This window comes from Stomoxys calcitrans, chromosome 3 (genome assembly GCF_963082655.1).
Source record: "Stomoxys calcitrans chromosome 3, idStoCalc2.1, whole genome shotgun sequence".
Lineage (NCBI taxonomy): Eukaryota > Metazoa > Arthropoda > Insecta > Diptera > Muscidae > Stomoxys > Stomoxys calcitrans.
In genome coordinates, this window is record NC_081554.1 from 66,855,702 (window position 1) to 66,875,238 (window position 19,537).

At 40.9% G+C, this 19,537-nt stretch overlaps 1 protein-coding gene and 1 long non-coding RNA gene across 3 annotated transcripts in view; one reads left to right on the plus strand and one right to left on the minus strand.

Annotated features, from left to right (window-relative positions):
• LOC106083964 (uncharacterized) overlaps window positions 1-19,537 on the plus strand; it is a 285,492-nt gene that overhangs the window by 169,481 nt on the left and 96,474 nt on the right. The window lies entirely within an intron of this gene.
• LOC131995534 (uncharacterized) overlaps window positions 1-19,537 on the minus strand; it is a 154,539-nt gene that overhangs the window by 69,115 nt on the left and 65,887 nt on the right. The window contains exon 3 of the long non-coding RNA XR_009397486.1: window positions 11,292-11,334. This is a non-coding gene — a long non-coding RNA (uncharacterized LOC131995534). The remainder of the gene's footprint in view (window positions 1-11,291; window positions 11,335-19,537) is intronic.

The following is a 19,537-nucleotide window of genomic DNA, read 5'->3' on the forward strand; positions in this document are numbered from 1 at the left end:
CGGATTTTTTAAAAGAAAGCAAATGCATTTTTAATAAAACTTAGAATGAACTTTAATCGAATATACTTTTTTACACTTTTTTTCTAAAGCAAGCTAAAAGTAACGGCTGATAACTGACAGAAGAAAGAATGCAATTACAGAGTCACAAGCTGTGAAAAAATTTGTCAACGCCGACTATATGAAAAATCCGCAATTACTTTTTGGGCAACCCAATATTATTGAGGAATAATAGGGAAGTCGATATCGTATGTACAGAAAAGTCTACATTACATTATTGCATGTGTCCTGTCGTCTTCAAGATAATGACAGGACACATGCAATAATGTAATGTAGACTTTTCTGTACATACGATATCGACTTCCCTATTATTCCTCAATAATAGATCAATATAGCGATTTTTCTTGTAGTTCTTTTCTAGAAAATGGATTCCATTCACTCATGAGACAAAGAAGGAAATCTGGTAACTGATACAGAACCTAACCTAACCTAACCTAACTGATACAGATAGTGTGTTAAGGATATGGAAAGAACACACTCTGGTGGTTGTTGTTGTTGTTGTTGTAGCAGTTTATTGTGTTCTATCTTTCGTCTGCTTGATTCTGTTGAGTGTCAAGACCCAGGAACTCTGCGACTAAGATGGGGTGCGTCCACAGGGATCTGGGTCTGAGTCGAGTGGGTCTGGCCGGACAGTTAAACAGGTGACGTGTATCGTGCGGGTTACAATCGGGACATACATCTTGCACGTCTGCATCAATCCTTGCTCTGTAGGAGTTGAGGCGGCTGCATCTGCCGGAACGTAATTGAGCCAGAACCACTCTGGTTTGCCGGAGGAGGTCGGTTTCTTCAGGTGCAATCGGAGGCGCTCGTTCTCCAAGGACTACATTCACCCGGTAGTCATTTACCGCATCTGCTACTGTGTCTGCATGAATGTTGTCTAGACCAGCTTGATCTGCCGCTTGATCTAAAGGTGCTCTCTTGTATCGCTGAACCTCATGCTCTAGATCATGTAGATCTACCTTAAGGCTTCTGGGCGGTGGATATCTATCCACAAGATGATGATTTGGATGGTTTCTGCGATAACAGCCCAAAAGGTATTGCTTAGACAGCATGTAGTTATGTCTTCGATCTGGTAGAATCTTTGTCTCCTGATGGAGGTGGTCCACATGAGAACCGAGGAGACAGCCCGTCGCAGTTCGGAGAACGGCATTCTGACAGATCTGAATATTATTCCACTGCCTGTCACAAAGTTGACGAGACCACACTTGCGCTGCATGACTTACCACAGACCGGCCAATTGCTTTGTACGTGGTCAACAAGGTTTCTTTGTCTGCACCCCAAGTGCTGTCAGCAAGTAACTTAAGGACCTTGTTTCTACTTTTGACTTTATCGCAGTTTGCTGTGGCATGTGGGTAGAATGTTTAAGAGCTGTCAAATGTGACGCCAAGTATTTTGGGACACTTGATGGTCGGATTGATTTCTCCATAGACCATCACATCCAGTCCAGTATTCATCTCACGCGTATTTGTAGTGAACAATGTGGCTGAAGATTTGGTGGCGGATATCTTCAGATTTCTAACGGCAAGTTCGTTGAGGTAGACGTTCAACCTATCGCATATGTCATCAATGGTTGGGGGGCCTGATGCCATGATCGTACAATCGTCCGCATATGATACGATCTCTATGCCGTCTGGAGGTGGTGGAATAAAGGATAGGTAGAGGTTAAATAGTGCCGGAGATATCGCACCACCTTGGGGAACTCCCTGTCTCTACGGTGATTCAAATTCTTATCCCTAAATTCCACTAATGACTGGCGACCACACAGATAATTCGCGACCCAGCGTTTCAGGCCTGGATGGAGGGACGTGTTGGCGATGACCTCAAATAATTTGGCATGGCTGACCGTTTCAAATGCCTTCGATAGTTCCAGTGCCACGAGGGCCGTCCTATCACATGGCCTGGGGTGCTCGAAGCCACTGCAAATGTGTGCGGTGATGGCATGCAAAGCTGTTGTTGTGCTGTGCAGTCTTCGAAATCCATGTTGATGCTCGGCGAATGGAAATTCTCCAAAGAGGCTCGGAAAGGGTAATGCCTTAATCGTCTTTGCCACTGGTGAGAGAAGGGAGATTGGTATGTACGACTCCCCAAAACTCGGGTCTTTTCCAGGCTTCGGTAGCGGGATCACTCTGCCCATTTTCCAGACATCGGAACTATAAGAGTGTTCAAAGATAGGTTGAGGACAGTAGTAAAGTAATCAACTCCAGGTGAATCCAGATTCTTTAACATCAATGTAGAGATTCCTTCGGGGCCCATCGCCTAAGATGATTTCCCGCCACGGATGACATTTGTAACTTTGCCCACGGTAAATTGTGATGGCTGTTCATCGGCTCGAAGACCACGAATACGGCGAATGGCTCTCCGACTTGCCCTGTCTCTTTCGGGATGCACAATAAATTGATGGTTGAACAACCTGGCGCCTCTCTTCGGATCAGTCACGGTTATTTCGCCAAAAGTGACTGAGGTCCTGTCATCCCGTCTACCGGCGTTCGAGAGTGACTTGAGAGTAGACCACAGTTTGCGTACACCGGTGCCTAAGTTACATTGCTCCAAGTGTTCCAGCCACAAATTCCGCTTATGTTCATTGTCTACCCTGTTTATTTCCAGATTCAGCTCGCTGGTTCTGGGGTTAGCGGGGTCCGCTTTTGGGGTATTCGACTCTGCTGGTATCCGATGATAGTGGTCATGAATATACCGCAGAACCAATCCCTGACGTTGATATAGAATGTGTACGACCTAGTCTCAATGAGTTTCACGTATAAGTAACCCGTCTGAAAAACAATAAGGAAGCAGGAGCCGATGGATTGCCGGCTTAACTGTTTAAGACAACGGGCGACACACTGATAAGGTGTATGCAGCAGCTCATTTGCGCAATTTGGTTAGAAGAACTCTTACCCAATGCTTGAAACCTCAACATACTATGTCCTGTACACTATAAATGGGACAAGATGTGCCAACTAAAGAAGAATAAGTTTTACATGGCATAGTACCTCACAAATGTTGCCAGCATTAGGAGGGGAAAACCACCGCTGAAAATTTTTTTCTGATGATCTCGCCAGGATTAAAACCTATAGTCAACGAAATAATTGGGTCCTATCAGTATGGCTTTAGGCCTGGTAAATCCACCATAGAGCACATGTTTACACTATCCCAAATCCTTGAAAAGGCCCAAGAAGTTGGCTACAAAGCCGCCTTCGATAGCCCTCTACATTCAAAGGTATTTCAAGCCATGTCTGAGTTGGTGTCTTCCTGCAAAACTGATACGATTTTGCAGGATGACGCTTGCTGATACACGATCCTCAGTTAAAACAGGAAAGAAACTCTCCGAACCGTTCAATGCCAAACGAAGTTTTAGTTAGGGAGACAGCCTATCGTATGATCTCTTTAATATCCTGCTGGAGAAGATTACACGAGATGCAGGTGTGAATAGGCATGGCACTCTACTCACCAGAGAACATATGCTACATGCCTATTATAGATCGGTCACCGGAAAAAGCAAAAGGCTAAAATTAAAGGTCTTTGGGAGTAAAGCACGAATTTAATATCAATACTCGGGAAAAGTGTCCATGGGGCCACCCCACTCCCACAATACCACCCAAATAGGAAGTATTTTCTGACTATTGCAATATGAGGCTCAAATAAGAGGGTTTTTAAAGTGGAACACGAATCCGATATATTTTTTCAAGGCCAACTCACTGAGTGGCCGCCCATCCGCCAAAACACCCCCCAAGCCGGTCATGTTTGCCGACTATGGAAATATGGGGCTCAAATTAAAGGCATGTGGGAGTAGACCACGTATCTGATATCAACATTAGGGGCCCACTGTCTGGCGGACGTCCCACCACCATAACAACCCTCAAATAGGACTAGGAGGAGTGGAACAAAATATTCATAGTTTTTAGGGCCAATACCCTAAACCGGATATATTTGCTGACTTTTGCAATAAGGTGTTTAAATGAGATTAGAAAACGAATTTGATATCCAATGTTGAAGGCAATGGCAATATGGGGCTCAAGTAAATGATATATGGATGTATGAGAATAGAACACGTTGCTGATATATTTTCAGGGCTTAGAATTTGGGGGACCATCCCACTCCCCAAAACACAACTAAATCGGGCATATTTACCAACCATGATAATGTGGGGCTTAAAGGAAAGGTATTGGGGGGTATGAATAAGAATTGATACCCATTTTCGGGACCAGTTTTCTGGGGGTCTTTCCCCCTTTCCCAAAATACCCCACAAACAGCAATTTTTTAGTGACCATCGCAATATGGGTCTCAAATAAAGTTAGTTGGGAGTAGAATACGAATTTGATATCCAAATGTAGGACCATGTATTTAGGGCATCACCCCTTTCCTAAAACACCCCAAAAGGGAAAAAATGTTTCGACCATGCCAATATGTGGCTCAAATGAAAGGTATTTGAGATTAGAAAAGGAATTTGATAACCTATTTTGGGGCCATGGCAAAATCAGACATCATGAGAATATCGGGTTTTAAGAATGAAGTACACTGATCTTATGGGATTCACATAAAGGCACTTATATTGTTAAACTGTTAGTCAAGCGATATACTATTTTCGTAGCATGGTATTTCACTAAAAGATCTTGAATTGTCGAAAATAAATATTCCTTTTGTTCCATATAAAGTGAAAGAAGGCGCAGCTGAGCGGGCCCGGGTCAGCTAGTTTTATATATAAGAAGATTGATCTGAAAGATCAATGTTTGTTTGATCTTTTAACTCAAAAGGTGTCATGTATACCGATGAGAACATTTAGTAAAATCTGAACGCTTCCAACAAATAATAGTCCATTTAAAATTTTTGTCCATCTATGTTTCATGTGCTCATAAATCTCTGAATTGACCAATTTCGACAATGTCATAAAATAGTATAAGGCCAAGTTTCTTCATATTTTTATGGAATTTTTACTATCAGTTCATGTAACCGATTTAATGTTCTTTCTTCTTTGTTACAAAAAAAGGTTGTCTAACAATGAAAACCACATCATTTGAACTATGATGTCTTGTCAATTCATGACTAAACGATTTATTTGCATAGATAGATGAACTTTTATGGCTTTGCTTCACTATCAAACCACTCACACACACACACACACCAAGGGAGGGTAATAAAACCTGGTCATGACCATGAAATTAAAATAGACACATCAGTGTTTTGGAGCCTTATCTGCAAATTCAAAAATTTTGTGTGTTGGCAACACAACTAATAAAAGCCAATACATTGTCTTACATTGTCCTGACTCATGACACACATAATCCTGTCAACTATATGGGAAGATCCTAAATGGTTTTTAGTCCTATCGATGTAACCATTTTATGTGCCACTTCAATATGTGTAAGCTCTGCAATAAGTGAGTGGGTGAGTGGGTGTACGAGTAGATGCCTTTGTGTGTGAGTGCGTGCTAGGGTAATATCAAAATCATTCAAATAATCCTTAGAAGCTCAACAACCACAAAAATGTAAAGTACCCCAAGATTTCTTATCACTTTACTATGGGGCTTAAAGGGTAGAATTTATAACCTATAAAATGAATTAAAACCGCATTAATCCCCTTTTGCGATGTGTTATCTATGAAATGTTGTCACATCCATAAAACAGTCATGCAGATAAACTGCTACACAGAATTTCACATGCACGCATACATACATGCAGAGGGACAAGGCACACCATCTATCTATCTATCTACATATCTACCTCGGGCAACTAGAGCAAACAATAGAAAGCATAGGAGTTCTCACACAAACACATCGGCCTATCCTATTGAAGTCAAAGGACCAACTACTGGTTTACTGTATGTTCCCCCAGGCATATTCGTGTTAAATGGCACATTTAGGTTTTGCATAATTTTAAGACATGGATAGCAAAGTAGTACTGATAGGATAACACATTTTATAACCATATAGAATGCATTTTCATGAGAGATAGTTGGTGGGTTCGAATGTGGTTTTTACAACCTATGCTTAAATGGTATAATACGGAGTATTTAAAAAATTTGTGAATTTGTTTGCACGCCAACGTTGGCGGCGAAGAGGATACCGCAGAACCAATCAATGATGATGGTACAGAATGTTTACCCCCTAGTCAGAATGAGGGCCAGGTAGCAGTGACCTGATTAAAGAACAACAAGGCAGCAGGAGCCGACGGGTTACCCGCTGAACTATTTAAGACCGGAGGTGACACGCTGATAAGGCCTATACTTCAGCTTATCTGTGCAATCTGGCTAGAAGAACGCATAGCCGATGAATGGAACCTCAGCATACTATGTCCCGTACACAAGAAAGGAGATAAGACGGAATGTGCCAACTACAGAAGAATAAGTCTCCTCCCCATCGCATATAAGATACTCTCGAGCGTACTGTGTGAAAGATTAAAACCAAAAGTCAATGAGATTATTGGGCCCTATCAATGCGGCTTTAGACCTGGTAAATCCACCCTGAAACACATATTCACTCTGCGCCAAATCCTGGAAAAGACCCGAGAAGGACAAATCAACGCCTACCATCTCTTTGTTGACTACAAAAGCGCTTTTGATACTCCTATTTCAAGCCATGTCTGAGTTTGGTATCTCTGCAAAATGAGACTCTGCAGTATGACACTTGCTGATGCGCGTTCGTCAGTAAGAATTGGAAAGAATCTCTCGGAACCATTTCATACCGAACTAGGTTTCAGACAAGGAGACAGCTTTTTTTTGTCAGAATGGATGAAGAAGCTGCAGCAAAGAAGTCTTTTCAAGACCAAAAGCCCAATGGAAAGATCAAGTGCTGGTTAACACCTCGAAGCTTAGTGTCAGCGATTATAAAATGAGCGCAGAAGATAGAGGCGCTTGGAACCCTATTCTACGTTCGACTAGTGGAGCAAATGTTCTGTCATAGCCAATTGAAGAAGTAGATGAAGAAGAAGAAAGAAAAGAAAAAGGGTTGCAAGTTATGGCGACTAAATTTGTCACCACGGCACATCCATTAATAAGACTCTCTGCCGAAAATTTCGAAACAAAAACAAGTAAAGAATTAGAGCGCATAAAAAGCCGATTACTGGCTTAGGTGTTTGTCCATAGTGGCATAAGGCGGATTAATATCCGCAACCTCTTAGCTGCGAAAGCCGGGCAATGACATAGGAAATGCTCCAACTTTTAATCATCTTCCCCACATGTCCTACACATGCTTTCACCTGCCGCACCGATTTTGAATAAGTGATCTCGTATCCCATGTGTTCCTTTATGTTTCCGAAAGCAATATTCTCCTGCTTCTCACTTATTTTCAGTAATACCGTCGTCTTCTCACAATCTGGATCTCCCCATTGGATTTTCGTTGTTCTGACGCCCGTTTCGCTATTCAATTGTGTTACATGCCCGCGTTCGTAGCCCACGCTCTTAACTCGGTCTGCGTAAACCCCAAAGACTTAGGATTAACCAAATTTGTAAAAGGCAATCTTGTGGCCTTCACTCCCACATCGTCTGCTTTTGCGTTACTCCGCTATGGCCCGGCAACCAAACGATGCGGATCATATCATTCTCAGAAAAGATCATATCATTCTCAGAAATTTCCTTCTTGGACTTCAAGACTGTTCGTGACTTTACCGTCCTGGTTGTTATTTCACTTTTGGCTAGTTTACTGTCCGTAAAGATATTCGACGTCCTCGCCCTAGCCCTACATCAACTCACGCATTCCGTGATCGCCAGGATCTCCACTTTAGGACCGTATTATGGTCAGGCTGTCTAATACAGATCTGAGTTCCTTGGTTCTCTCGTTAAACACCTTCTTACACTCCAAGACAGTTCGTGACTTTACCGTCCTGGTTATTATTACTCTTTTGGCCAGTTTTCTGTCCGTAAAGACACTCGAGGAGGCCACCGTAGCGCAGAGGTTAGAATGTCCGCCTATGACGCTGAACGCCTGGGTTAAACTCCTGGCGAGACCATCAGAAAAAATTTTCAGCGGTGGTTTTCTCCTCCTAATGCTGGCACATTTGTGAGTTACTATGCAATGAACTACGCCATGTAAAACTTCTCTCCAAAAAGGTGTCGCACACGCCGTTCGGACTTGGCTATAAAGAGGAGGCCCCCTCTCATTCAGCTTAAACTTGAATCGGACTGCCCTCATTGATATATGAGAGTTTTGCCCCTGTTCCTTAGTGGAATGTTCACGGACAAAATTTGCAATTTGCAAAGACACTCGTCGTTCTCGAGTTAACACCACACCACCTCACGAATTGTGTGATCGCCCGAATCTTCGCCTGCAGGACCGTATTATGGTCGGACAGTCTAAAACAGATCTCAGTCCCTGGGTTCTCAATGTATACCCCCAGGCCCACTCTGTTCTCTAGCTTTGATCCATCGTTTTACACGATCTTGCAGATGGCAATACTAGGGTTACGTCAATCCAAGACAGTGCCGCTGGCAGCAGTGCCTCGCAATCAACCTCAAGTGTCGCCTCAGGTGTCCGATCGGAATACTCTTCCATTCCTTTCAGGTTTGATATCATCCCCTCAATCATACCACGATGGTATGAGCTGCTCCTTTCCTTAATCCATTATTCCACCACCTTAAGTCTCATAGCCGCAATGGCTGCCTCATACTTAATCTGTATGTCTATGGGTCGGATATCTAGAGTAGTCTCTTGTGCCCTGGTGGGTGTGGTCCTCATCGCTCTGCCTATGCGAAGACAACATGTTCTCTGAACCTGTTGTAATATCCTAACGTTGCTTATTTTCCCCATTGCAGTCCACCAAACGACTGAGGCGTAACAAAGTATTGGTCAAAACACGCTCCTGTAAAACCATTGAACTTTCCTCGGATTCAGGCCCCATTTTGAGCCTGCGGCCATACACTGTGGCCAACAACTGTGAGCCTTCTCAGTACGCTCCTGAATGTGACACTTCCTATTCAGTTTTCTATCCAAGATCACTCCTAAATATTTGATCATGTCTGATATCGAAATCGTTCTATTGAGGAAACGTGTTGCGTTAAATTGGCCTACCTTTGTCTTTACCGTGAATAATCAGATTTCGGTCTTTTCTGTGTTAGCATTGAGACCCCAAGGTCTAGCCCAGTTTTATGCCATCTGTAGGACCTCTTCGTCTCTTCTGCATAGCTGGTCCGGATACTTACCCCTTAAAAGTATCAAAATATCGTCTGTGTAGCAGACGGGTTCAAATCCCTCCTCAGAGAGCATTGGTGATAGGTTATTTATGGTGGTCGTCGTCGTTGTAGCCTTATTTTCATGTGGTGAGCAAGCTCGTTCCGAAAGGACAAAGGAACGGGAACAGGTTGGCCATTGGTTATTTAAAGTTGCCAAAAACTTGCCTTGCTCTATATGCATCATATGCGTTCAGTATTTGTGCGAGGGCCGGTGCCGCCCTGCCTCTCACTGAGACTCTCCCCTCGATACCGCGGATTGTGCGTGACTGCCGTTGCACCTACTCCGTATGGAGAATTCCAATATCCGCATCCTGTGGACTCGCCCGGCAGCTCGCAGCTAAGCTTCTCATGATAGCCACGAACACCACACAAATTGGAGCTCAATGTTCCAGCCTGTGTGGTGCTCACAGCAATCTCGTGCCGGGATTTATGGTGGTCACCCATAGGAGTGGCGATAAAATGCCCCTCTGTGGCATGACCTATGCCACTTGCTCCCTTATATTTCTGTCATGGTATCCACAATCTACCCACATTTTTATTTACACATGGTTTATCCAGTCTCTAAGGACCTGGTCCACCTGGCACTGGGATTGGATAAGGATTGGATCAGTGTGTCGGTACGCACATTGTTAAAAGCCCCCTCGATGTCAATGCATACCGCCAGGGTGTACGATTCGGCATCGAAGGATTCTTTTATTTTATGCACAACCTCGTGCAAGGCAGTCTGCACCGACCTTTCCTTGACAATAGGCTGTTTGTATTTAAGCAGTTTGCTGCATGTGCCACTCCCCGACTGGAAATGAGACAGGTCCCAAACCTGTCACGGGATAGGTCCTCTGGTGATAGGGGCCGGTACCAGTTCTCATCCCCTTTCATGTAAAAAACCTATCACTTTTATAATGGTTTATCGCTCGAGGTGACGAATTGCCACCATTCTAACACTGTAGGATAGCTCCTGGGAAAGTTTGAATAGGATGGGTATACTTTGCAAGTATTTTTAAGGGATATATATTAGTTAGCAAATATGTTTAATGGATAAGAAATTTATCACAACAATTAAGCGATTTTTAAAAAATAATTAAGAATCATAAGTTCTGACAATTGAAACCTGTCCTGCGACAGGTAATGAATACTCCAGTTTAGGACGGGTATATTTGGGGCAATTGACTACACATTTCCCGTAGGGTCTTTATCATGGTATCCACAATGCGTGCATGGTTCATGGCTTTGAGTGGAAATGACATAAGGCTTATAGGCCTGCGTGACTTTAGTATCATATAACATGCCTTGCCTGGCTGGGGTATAAACACCACCCTTGCCTCCTGCCAGGCTTTCGGAGTATATGTAAGTCCTAGGCACGCTGTGAAAATACAGGCATACATGGGGCGTAAGATAGTCGGCCTTCTTTTGTAGTAACGCCGGAACGGCAGGTCAGGGTGACTTAAATGGTTTGAAGCTCTTCAAGCCTTCCTTAATCATAAATTCTGTAATGATGAACCTTTTATCAAACCTATTATTCCAAGATTCCGGTGTTTCCGTGAGTCCCGTCGTATTATGCGAAAAATGGGTTTCCAACAAAAACCTCAATATGCCCTTCGTTTTCTCTGCTCTCATTCCCATGTCGTCTACTAACGTTTCAGTTGGGACATGGGTTTTTGAGAAAGTTTTTTTCATCTTGGGGCGCCATTGACGCTATTGACCTGGTCGAAGAGAAGCTAACAGGAGGCAAGTTTTGCAGTTCTTGTCCTTGCCGCACATCGTTGAGGTGTAATAAAGATTCCTTGAGCCGTGTGTTGTGCACATCCTAATATATTTCCGTTTTTTTACGACGTGCTCTGTTATAAAGTCTGTGGACGTCTTACCTAATATTGCGAAAACTTTTTTGAGAAAATTATGCGTTGCATACGATTTGAACCAGTTTTGATCATACTCTGCATAATTTCGTTTGACTACAAGCATCTATAATGCAAAATCGCATAATCGAAAGGGAAACACCCACATTTCATTTCGTCTTTAAAGATTCTGGGTGTAAGGTTTGATTTACATATGTAAAAGAGAGCAATTTTTCTTTAACTTACCATAAATTGTATGGGTTCCAATTAAATTACTGCCATTCACACTCTGCAAGAAGTTAAAGGAAACATTATTAAAGCGTTGACATTGGCATTATGTTGAAGATAGAAGATAAACAAGTAACAAACTGCTAAGTTCGGAATGGTCGAAACTTGGGAACCCACCACCCACAAATTTACATCATATAAACCAATCTTGGATCTTGACTTTTTGAGCCACTTAAGGGCGCAGTTTTCCCCCGATTTGGCTGAAATTTTACTCGAGGTGTTATGTTATGACTTCCAACAACAATTATGGTTCAAATCGGTCCATAATCTGATAAAGCTGCCATATAAACCGATCTTGGATCTTGACTTCTTGAGCAATTGTTATCCGAATTGTCTGAAATTTTGTATGAGGTGTTTTGTTATGACTTCCAACGACTGTGGTAAGTATGGTTCAAATCGGTACATATCCTAATATAGCTGCCATATAAACCGACCTTCTTGACTTCTTATGTCTGTAGAGGGAGTAATTTTCATCCAATTTGTCTAAAGATTGTACAACGGCTTCTCCCATGACCTTCAATATACGTGTCCAACATGGTCTGAATCGATCTATTGCCTGATAAAGCTATAAACCCATAATACATCCGAATGGAAGGAAAAATTACCCAATGACTTCTACTATGATCTTCAAGATTTAATTCATATATGCTCCGAATCGGACTATAACTTGATATAGCTCCAATAGGATGACAATTCTTATCAATTATTCTTTGTTTGCCTAAAAAGAGATACCGCTCAAAGAACTCAACAAATGCGATCCATGATGGAGGGTATATAAGATTCGGCTCGGCCGAACTTAGCACGCTCTTACTTGTTTCCTATGCCGACTTCATGTTGCGTTCGTACTAGTTTCCAACATTTTATTCGAATCACATCGATTTAAAAAATATTAAGAATAATGAATCTTCATAAAAAACGTTAAGTTAGACGTGGATACTCATCATCTCGGGTATGAGATGATGAGTATCGTCATAATCCGTCGAAAATTGCATAATTTATGGACCTATAGCAGCTATATCGATACATGGTCCGATTTGGACCAAATTCGGCACAGACGTTGAGTGGTCTAATAAATATAAGTCACTATTCCATTTTGGTCAAATATTAAATGCGCCACTATGGACCCAAGACCTTAAATTGGCATATCGGTATCTATCGCAGATATATCTAAATCTGGACCGATCTGAACCAAATTAAACAGAAACGAGAAAAACGTTGTGCAAAATGTTGGCAAGATTGGTCAAAAAATTGTCTTGCAGTGGCTCTAGAAGTGAAAATCAGGCGAACCTAAATCTGAACCGATTTCTATGAAATGAAAATTGCGACCTGTACTTTGTACACAAATTAAAATGGACAGACGGACGGACAGACAGACAGACGGACATAACTAAATCGAATCAGATTTTGAGTCGATCGGTATACTTATCAACGGGTCTACCCCTCTTCCTATTGGGTGTAACAAACTAATTCACTAAGTTATAACACCCTGTACCACAGTAGTGGTGAAGGGTATAAAAAAAAGATGTCGAAGAGCCAAACACAAATCATGTCCGTGAAGATAAATTTTAATATAACTTAGCCAAGACACAAACCTGACATTTTAACAGAGCTATGTTAAGTGATAAACAGAGCACTGTTAACTAATTTTCTTTTGTATTTTAAATAAAAAAAATCATTTTTAGCATTTTCTCACCAAATATATCAAATATATATATCACTTGCTAAAGAATTTATATACAACTATAAAATGCTTAATAACAGCTAAACCCTCAAACCTCTATGCCAACAATATTTTTTGAAGACCTATATGACCCATTTTTAAAACGGCAATGCAGTGCACTCGTCATAGATAGATGATACAAACTAATACCAGAATTAGCCCCTACCAAGAGCTTTTAGAATCAGAAGTTCCCATATTAAAATTGTATTTCAGATCGGAGATATTTCGCCCCAAAAGTTATATTTGAATTTAACATAATGGCCCACTGTGCTGGACTGGTCATAGATAGGTGATACAAACTAATACCAGAATTAGCCCCTACCAAGAGCTTTTAGAATCAGAAGTCCCCATATTCAAATTGTATTTCAGATCGGAGATATTTCGCCCCAAAAGTTATATTTGAATTTAACATAATGGCCCACTGTGCTGGACTGGTCATAGATAGGTGATACAAACTAATACCAGAATTAGCCCCTACCAAGAGCTTTTAGAATCAGAAGTCCCCATATTCAAATTGTATTTCAGATCGGAGATATTTCGCCCCAAAAGTTATATTTGATTTTGACATAATGGCCCACTGTGCTGGACTGGTCATAGATAGGTGATACAAACTAATACCAGAATTAGCCCCTACCAAGAGCTTTTAGAATCAGAAGTCCCCACATTCAAATTGTATTTCAGATCGGAGATATTTCGCCCCAAAAGTTATATTTGAATTTAACATAATGGCCCACTGTGCTGGACTGGTCATAGATAGGTGATACAAACTAATACCAGAATTAGCCCCTACCAAGAGCTTTTAGAATCAGAAGTCCCCATATTCAAATTGTATTTCAGATCGGAGATATTTCGCCCCAAAAGTTATATTTGAATTTAACATAATGGCCCACTGTGCTGGACTGGTCATAGATAGGTGATACAAACTAATACCAGAATTAACCCCTACCAAGAGCTATTAGAATCAGAAGTCCCCATATTTTTTATCTGATTTCGCTGGAATTTGACACAGTGACTTGTATTAAGCCGATCAGCATATGGTCCAGATCAGACTATGTTTAGATAAAGCCGTCATATAGACCGATCTTCCAATTTAGGGTCTTAAATCCATAAAAAAACGGATTTTTGCCTGATTTCGCAGAAACTGTGACTTGTATAAGAGTTCTCGGGACATGAATCAAATATGATCTAGACCAGCCCCTATTTGCATATTACTATGGATATGGTAGTGGAGTTGTTATAAAAGAGGATGGTTAATTTATCCATGGTGGTGGGTATACAGAGTTTTATATACCCACCACCGAAGGATGCGGGTATATTAATTTTGTCATTCCGTTTGCAACACATCGAAATATCCATTTCCGACCCTATAAAGCATATTTATTCTTGATCCGTGTAAAAATCTAAGACGAGCTAGACATGTCCGTCCGTCTGTCTGTTGAAATCACGCTACAGTCTTAAAAAATAGAGATAATGAGCTGAAATTTTGCACAGATTCTTTTTTTTTTTGTCCATAAGCAGGTTAAGTTTGAAGATGGGCGATATCGGACTATATCTTGATATAGCCCCCATATAGACCGATCCGCGGATTTAGGGTCTTAGGTCAATAAAAGCCATATCTATTGTCCGATTTTGTTGAAATTCGGGACAGTGAGTTGCGTTAGGCCCTTCGATACCCTTCTCTAAATTGGCTCATATCGGTGCAGATTCGGATATAGCTGTCATATAGACCGATCCGCCGATTTAGGGTCTTAGGTGCATAAAAGCCACATTTATTATCCGATATTGCTAAAATTTGGAGCAGTGAGTTGTGTTAGGCCTTTCGACATCTTTCTGCAATTTGCCCCGGATCAGTCCAGATTTGGATACAGCTGCCATAAAGACCGATCCTCCGATTTGGGGTCTTAGGCCCATAAAAGGCGCATTTATTGTCCGATTTCGTTGAAATTTGGGATAGCGAGTTGTACTAAGCCTTTTGATATCCGTTTTGTACCCATCACCGAAGGATGGGGTATATTTATTTTGTCATTCCGTTTGCAACACATCGAAATATCGAATTTTCCGACCCCATATATTATATATATTTTTGACCGTCGTAAAAATCGAAGACGATCTAGCCATGTCCATCCGTGTGCCCGTTTGACGAACCGTCTGTCTGTTGAAATCACGCTACTGAATTTAAAAATTGAGATATTGAGCTGAAACTTTCCACAGATTCTTTTTTTGTCCATAGGCATGTTAACTTCGAAGATAGACTATATTGGACTGTATCTTGATATAGCCCCCATTATGACCGATCCACTGATTTAAGGTCTTAGGCCCATAAAAATCACATTTATTTTCCGAGTTTGCCGAAATTTGGGACAATGAGATGTGTTAGACCACTCGACAACCTTGTTCAATTTGGCCCCGATCTGTCCTGATTTGGATAAAGCTGCCATATATACCGATCTCTCGATTTGAGGTCTTGGGCCCATAAATGGCGCATTTTTTGTGCGATTTCGCTGAAATTTGAGATAATGAGTTGTGTTAAGCCCTTCGACATCCTTTCTTAACTTGGCCCAGATCGATGCAAATTTGGATATAGCTGCTATATAGACCGATCTTTCGATTTAAAGTCTTCGGCCCATAAAAGGCGCATTTATTATCCGATTTCGCCAAAATTTAGGACAGTGAGTTGTGTTAGGGCCTTCGATGTCCTTCTTCAATTTGGTCCAAATCGATGCAGATTTGGATATAGCTGCCATATATACCGATCTCTCTATTTAAAGTCTTGGCCGCATGAATGACCCATTTATTGTCCGATTTTGCTGAAATTTAACACAGTGACTTATGTTAGGCTTATCGACATCCGTGTCTTATATGGTTCAGATTGGTCTATATTTGGATATTGCTACCATCAAGACTAATATTTTGTTCTACAATATTGAACAGTGACTTTTATTTATTAGACCACCCAATGACCCTACCGAATTTTGTCCACATCGTACCATATTTCGATATAGCTGCCAAGGGGGCAGAAGCCATCCATTTATCACCGGATTATGACGAATTGTGGTTGATACATATACTCGAGGTTGTGGTTATCCAAAGTTCGGTACGGCGGAACTTAATACGTTTCTACTTGTTTTTAATAAGGTGTCACAATGGGCCGTAGTGGCCTCCGAGTGAATTCACCTTTCGAGGTGGGTTTCCCATGCAACCCAAACCAGTTATTTTGGTTGAATGGACATCACGTTTAATATGATACTCGTGTTATAAAATTAAGCTATTTACTAAAATGATGGAATCGATATGACCTATTGTAACCTATTTGGTTGCCCAAAAAGTAATTGCGGATTTTTTTAAAAGAAAGTAAATGCATTTTTAATAAAACTTAGAATGAACTTTAATCAAATATACTTTTTTTACACTTTTTTTCTAAAGCAAGCTAAAAGTTGATTACTGACAGAAGAAAGAATGCAATTACAGAGTCACAAGCTGTTAAAAAATTTGTCAACGCCGACTATTTGAAAAATCCGCAATTACTTTTTGGGCAACCCAATAGTATCCTTTCATTGCAAATTTACAAACTCTTTGTAGAGCATATTTCAAAGTCCCGTAGTATTTCAATATTCTTTACAATATTCCAACAATAAACTGATTTGCAATATGCAAATACTTCCTATAGATTGGGTGTACCTTGTTCTTATCCTGTATGCCAACATGATTTCTAGTTTTCATATCCTGGCAATTTCTTTCAAGAGCTTATCTTTCAATTTCATAGCTTCCTTATTTTGTCAACTTTCTAACATCTATTGGATATTTTCAGTATTTCATGTCTTGTTTTTTTGGGGATACTGCAGATTATTTCCCAAGTGGAACATATAATCTGCATGTGCTGTTGCTGGCAAGCGTCTCATGCTTAGTGTCATAGTTGACAAAGGAACCGATATGCGACAACAACTGTAGAAAATGAAAAGTGTTGTTGTTGTTGGGAGCAAGCTAGAGAAGAAACGTACAACATCTGTGTGGGTTTTCCCAAACAAACTCAAATGCACAAAGTACCCAGAACGTATCCAATTGGCTGTGAAGTGAAACAATGCATTGGGGTGCATTTTGAAACACATATTGTTGGCCTGATGTATGTGTATACGAATGCGCATGGGAGTGGTGTGGTGGATGTGTGGAACCACTAGACGACATATGATGGATACATAATAAAGCAATCAGCCATCTGTTGGGCAAGTTCTTGCTGGTGGCGCTGACCTGTTAATAATAATTTTATGGCATTGGGGAGGTTAAGCCAATGTCGTTAATTTACCATTCGAAATTTTTCTTTTTGCTACCTATGTTTCACCCAGGGAAAAGTTAGCTTAGGTGTACATATATCACAGATATAGGTTTAAAAATTTATGAATTCTCTCCCTATCCCTCTCTTAGTCTGATAATCTTCTCGCTCTTTCCTTTTTGGGAATACATTTTTATTTAACTAACCGCACTTGCACTACTAGCGGTTGTAGAAGCTTTCCTTATAAAATAAACTTTTCGCTTTATGATGCCACCATTTGTGGCTCCCCAATTAGAAGTTTTGAAATTATTTCTTCATATTTTTGCAGCGTAAAAAAAAACACCGAAAAGCAAAAGAGTAACCCAAAAAGCACGTCAAAGAAGCGAGGCAAACTTTAAATTAAAAAGTTTTCATATTTCTCCAATTTTTGTGTCTTTCTTTTGCTTGGCATTTTACTTCACCGCTTTTTGTGGTCCAGACGTAGGAAAACCGAGTCACATGCTAACAGCACAAAATTTGTTTTTAAGAAATTGAAAAAAAAAAAAAACACACACAAAAAACAAAAATAATTATAATTGTTCACGTATATAAAAAGTACATTATGGGATTATGGGGGCAAGGGGACAATGAGAAAATTAATGGACCATAAACCCAAGTGGCAAAGGCCAAAGAAAGGGATGAGGGTTAAATGGACAGTGGTGCCTAAAGTGCATGAAGTCAAACAGCGAACAATGGAGTGGTTTGTGTGTGCCCAAAACCAGTACATTGATGCATAAGCTTTTACCAGAGCATTGGGGTGGGGCTGGGCTGAAAATGAGAGTGTGTGGGTGTAAACTAAAAGCCAAAAAAGTTATTCATACAAACTCACGAAAAACAAAACTCGCACACATAGAAGAACATATTTTCTGAAGTATAGACAGCATACAAAGTTTATCAATCGGTTTTTTAACATAATCGGTACTAAGCGGGAATATTGTAGGTCACATCAGATCATCACTTGAAAGAATTTGACAAGAAATTCGGCCTTTAAATGACTAAGTAGTCAAATCGAAAGATCAGTTTAAAAGAGAGATGCGAGTAAACTTTTTATGTGATTTTTACACCGAAGGATGGGGGTATATTCATTTTGTCATTTCGTTTGCAATACATCGAAATATCCATTTCCGACCCTATAAAGAATATATATTCTTGATCAGCGTAAAAATCTAAGACGATCTAGACATGTCCGTCCGTCTATCTGTTGAAATCACGCTACAGTCTTTAAAAATAGAGATATTGAGCTGAGACTTTGCACAGTTTCTTTTTTTTGTCCATAAACAGGTTAAGTTCGAAGATGGGCTATATCGGACTATATCTTGGTATAGCCCCCATATAGACCGATCGGCCGATTTAGGGTCTTAGACCCATAAAAGCCAAATTTATTATCCGCTTTTGCTGAAATTTGGGACAGTGAGTTGTTTTTAGCCCTTCGATATCCTTCGTCAATTTGGCACAGATCGGTCCAGATTTGGATATAGCTGCCCTATAGAACGATCATCCGATTGAGGGTCTTAGGCCCATAAAGCCCACATTTATTATCGGATTTTGCTGAAATTTGGTACAGTGAGTTGCCTTAGGCCCTTCGACATCTTTCTTTAATTTGGTTCAGATCGGTCCAGATTTGGATATAGCTGCCATATAGACCGATCCCTCGATTTAAGGTTTTTGGGCCCATAAAAGGCGCATTTATTGTCCGATGTGGGCGAAATTTGGGACAGAGAGTTAGGTTAAGCCCCTTGACATATTTCTACAACATGGCACAGATCGGTCCAAATTTGGATATAGCTGCCATATGGACCGATCTCTCGGTTTTAGGTTTTGGGGACATAAAAAACGCATTTATTATCCGATTTTGCTGAAATTTGGGACAGTGAGTTGTCTTAAGCCCTTCGGGGTCGTTCTTTAATTTGGCCCAGATCGGATCGGATTTGGATATAGCTGCCATATAAACTGATCCCTCGATTTAAGGCTTTGGGCCCATAAAAGGCGCAGTTATTGTCCGATGTCGCCGAAATTTGGGACAGTGAGTTAGGTTAAGCCCCTTGACATATTTCTGCAATATGGCACAGATCGGTAATGATTTGGTTATAGCTGCCATATAGAGCGATCCTCCGATTTAGGGTCTTAGGTCCATAAAAGCCAAGCTTATTATCCGATTTTGCTGAAATTTGGATCAGA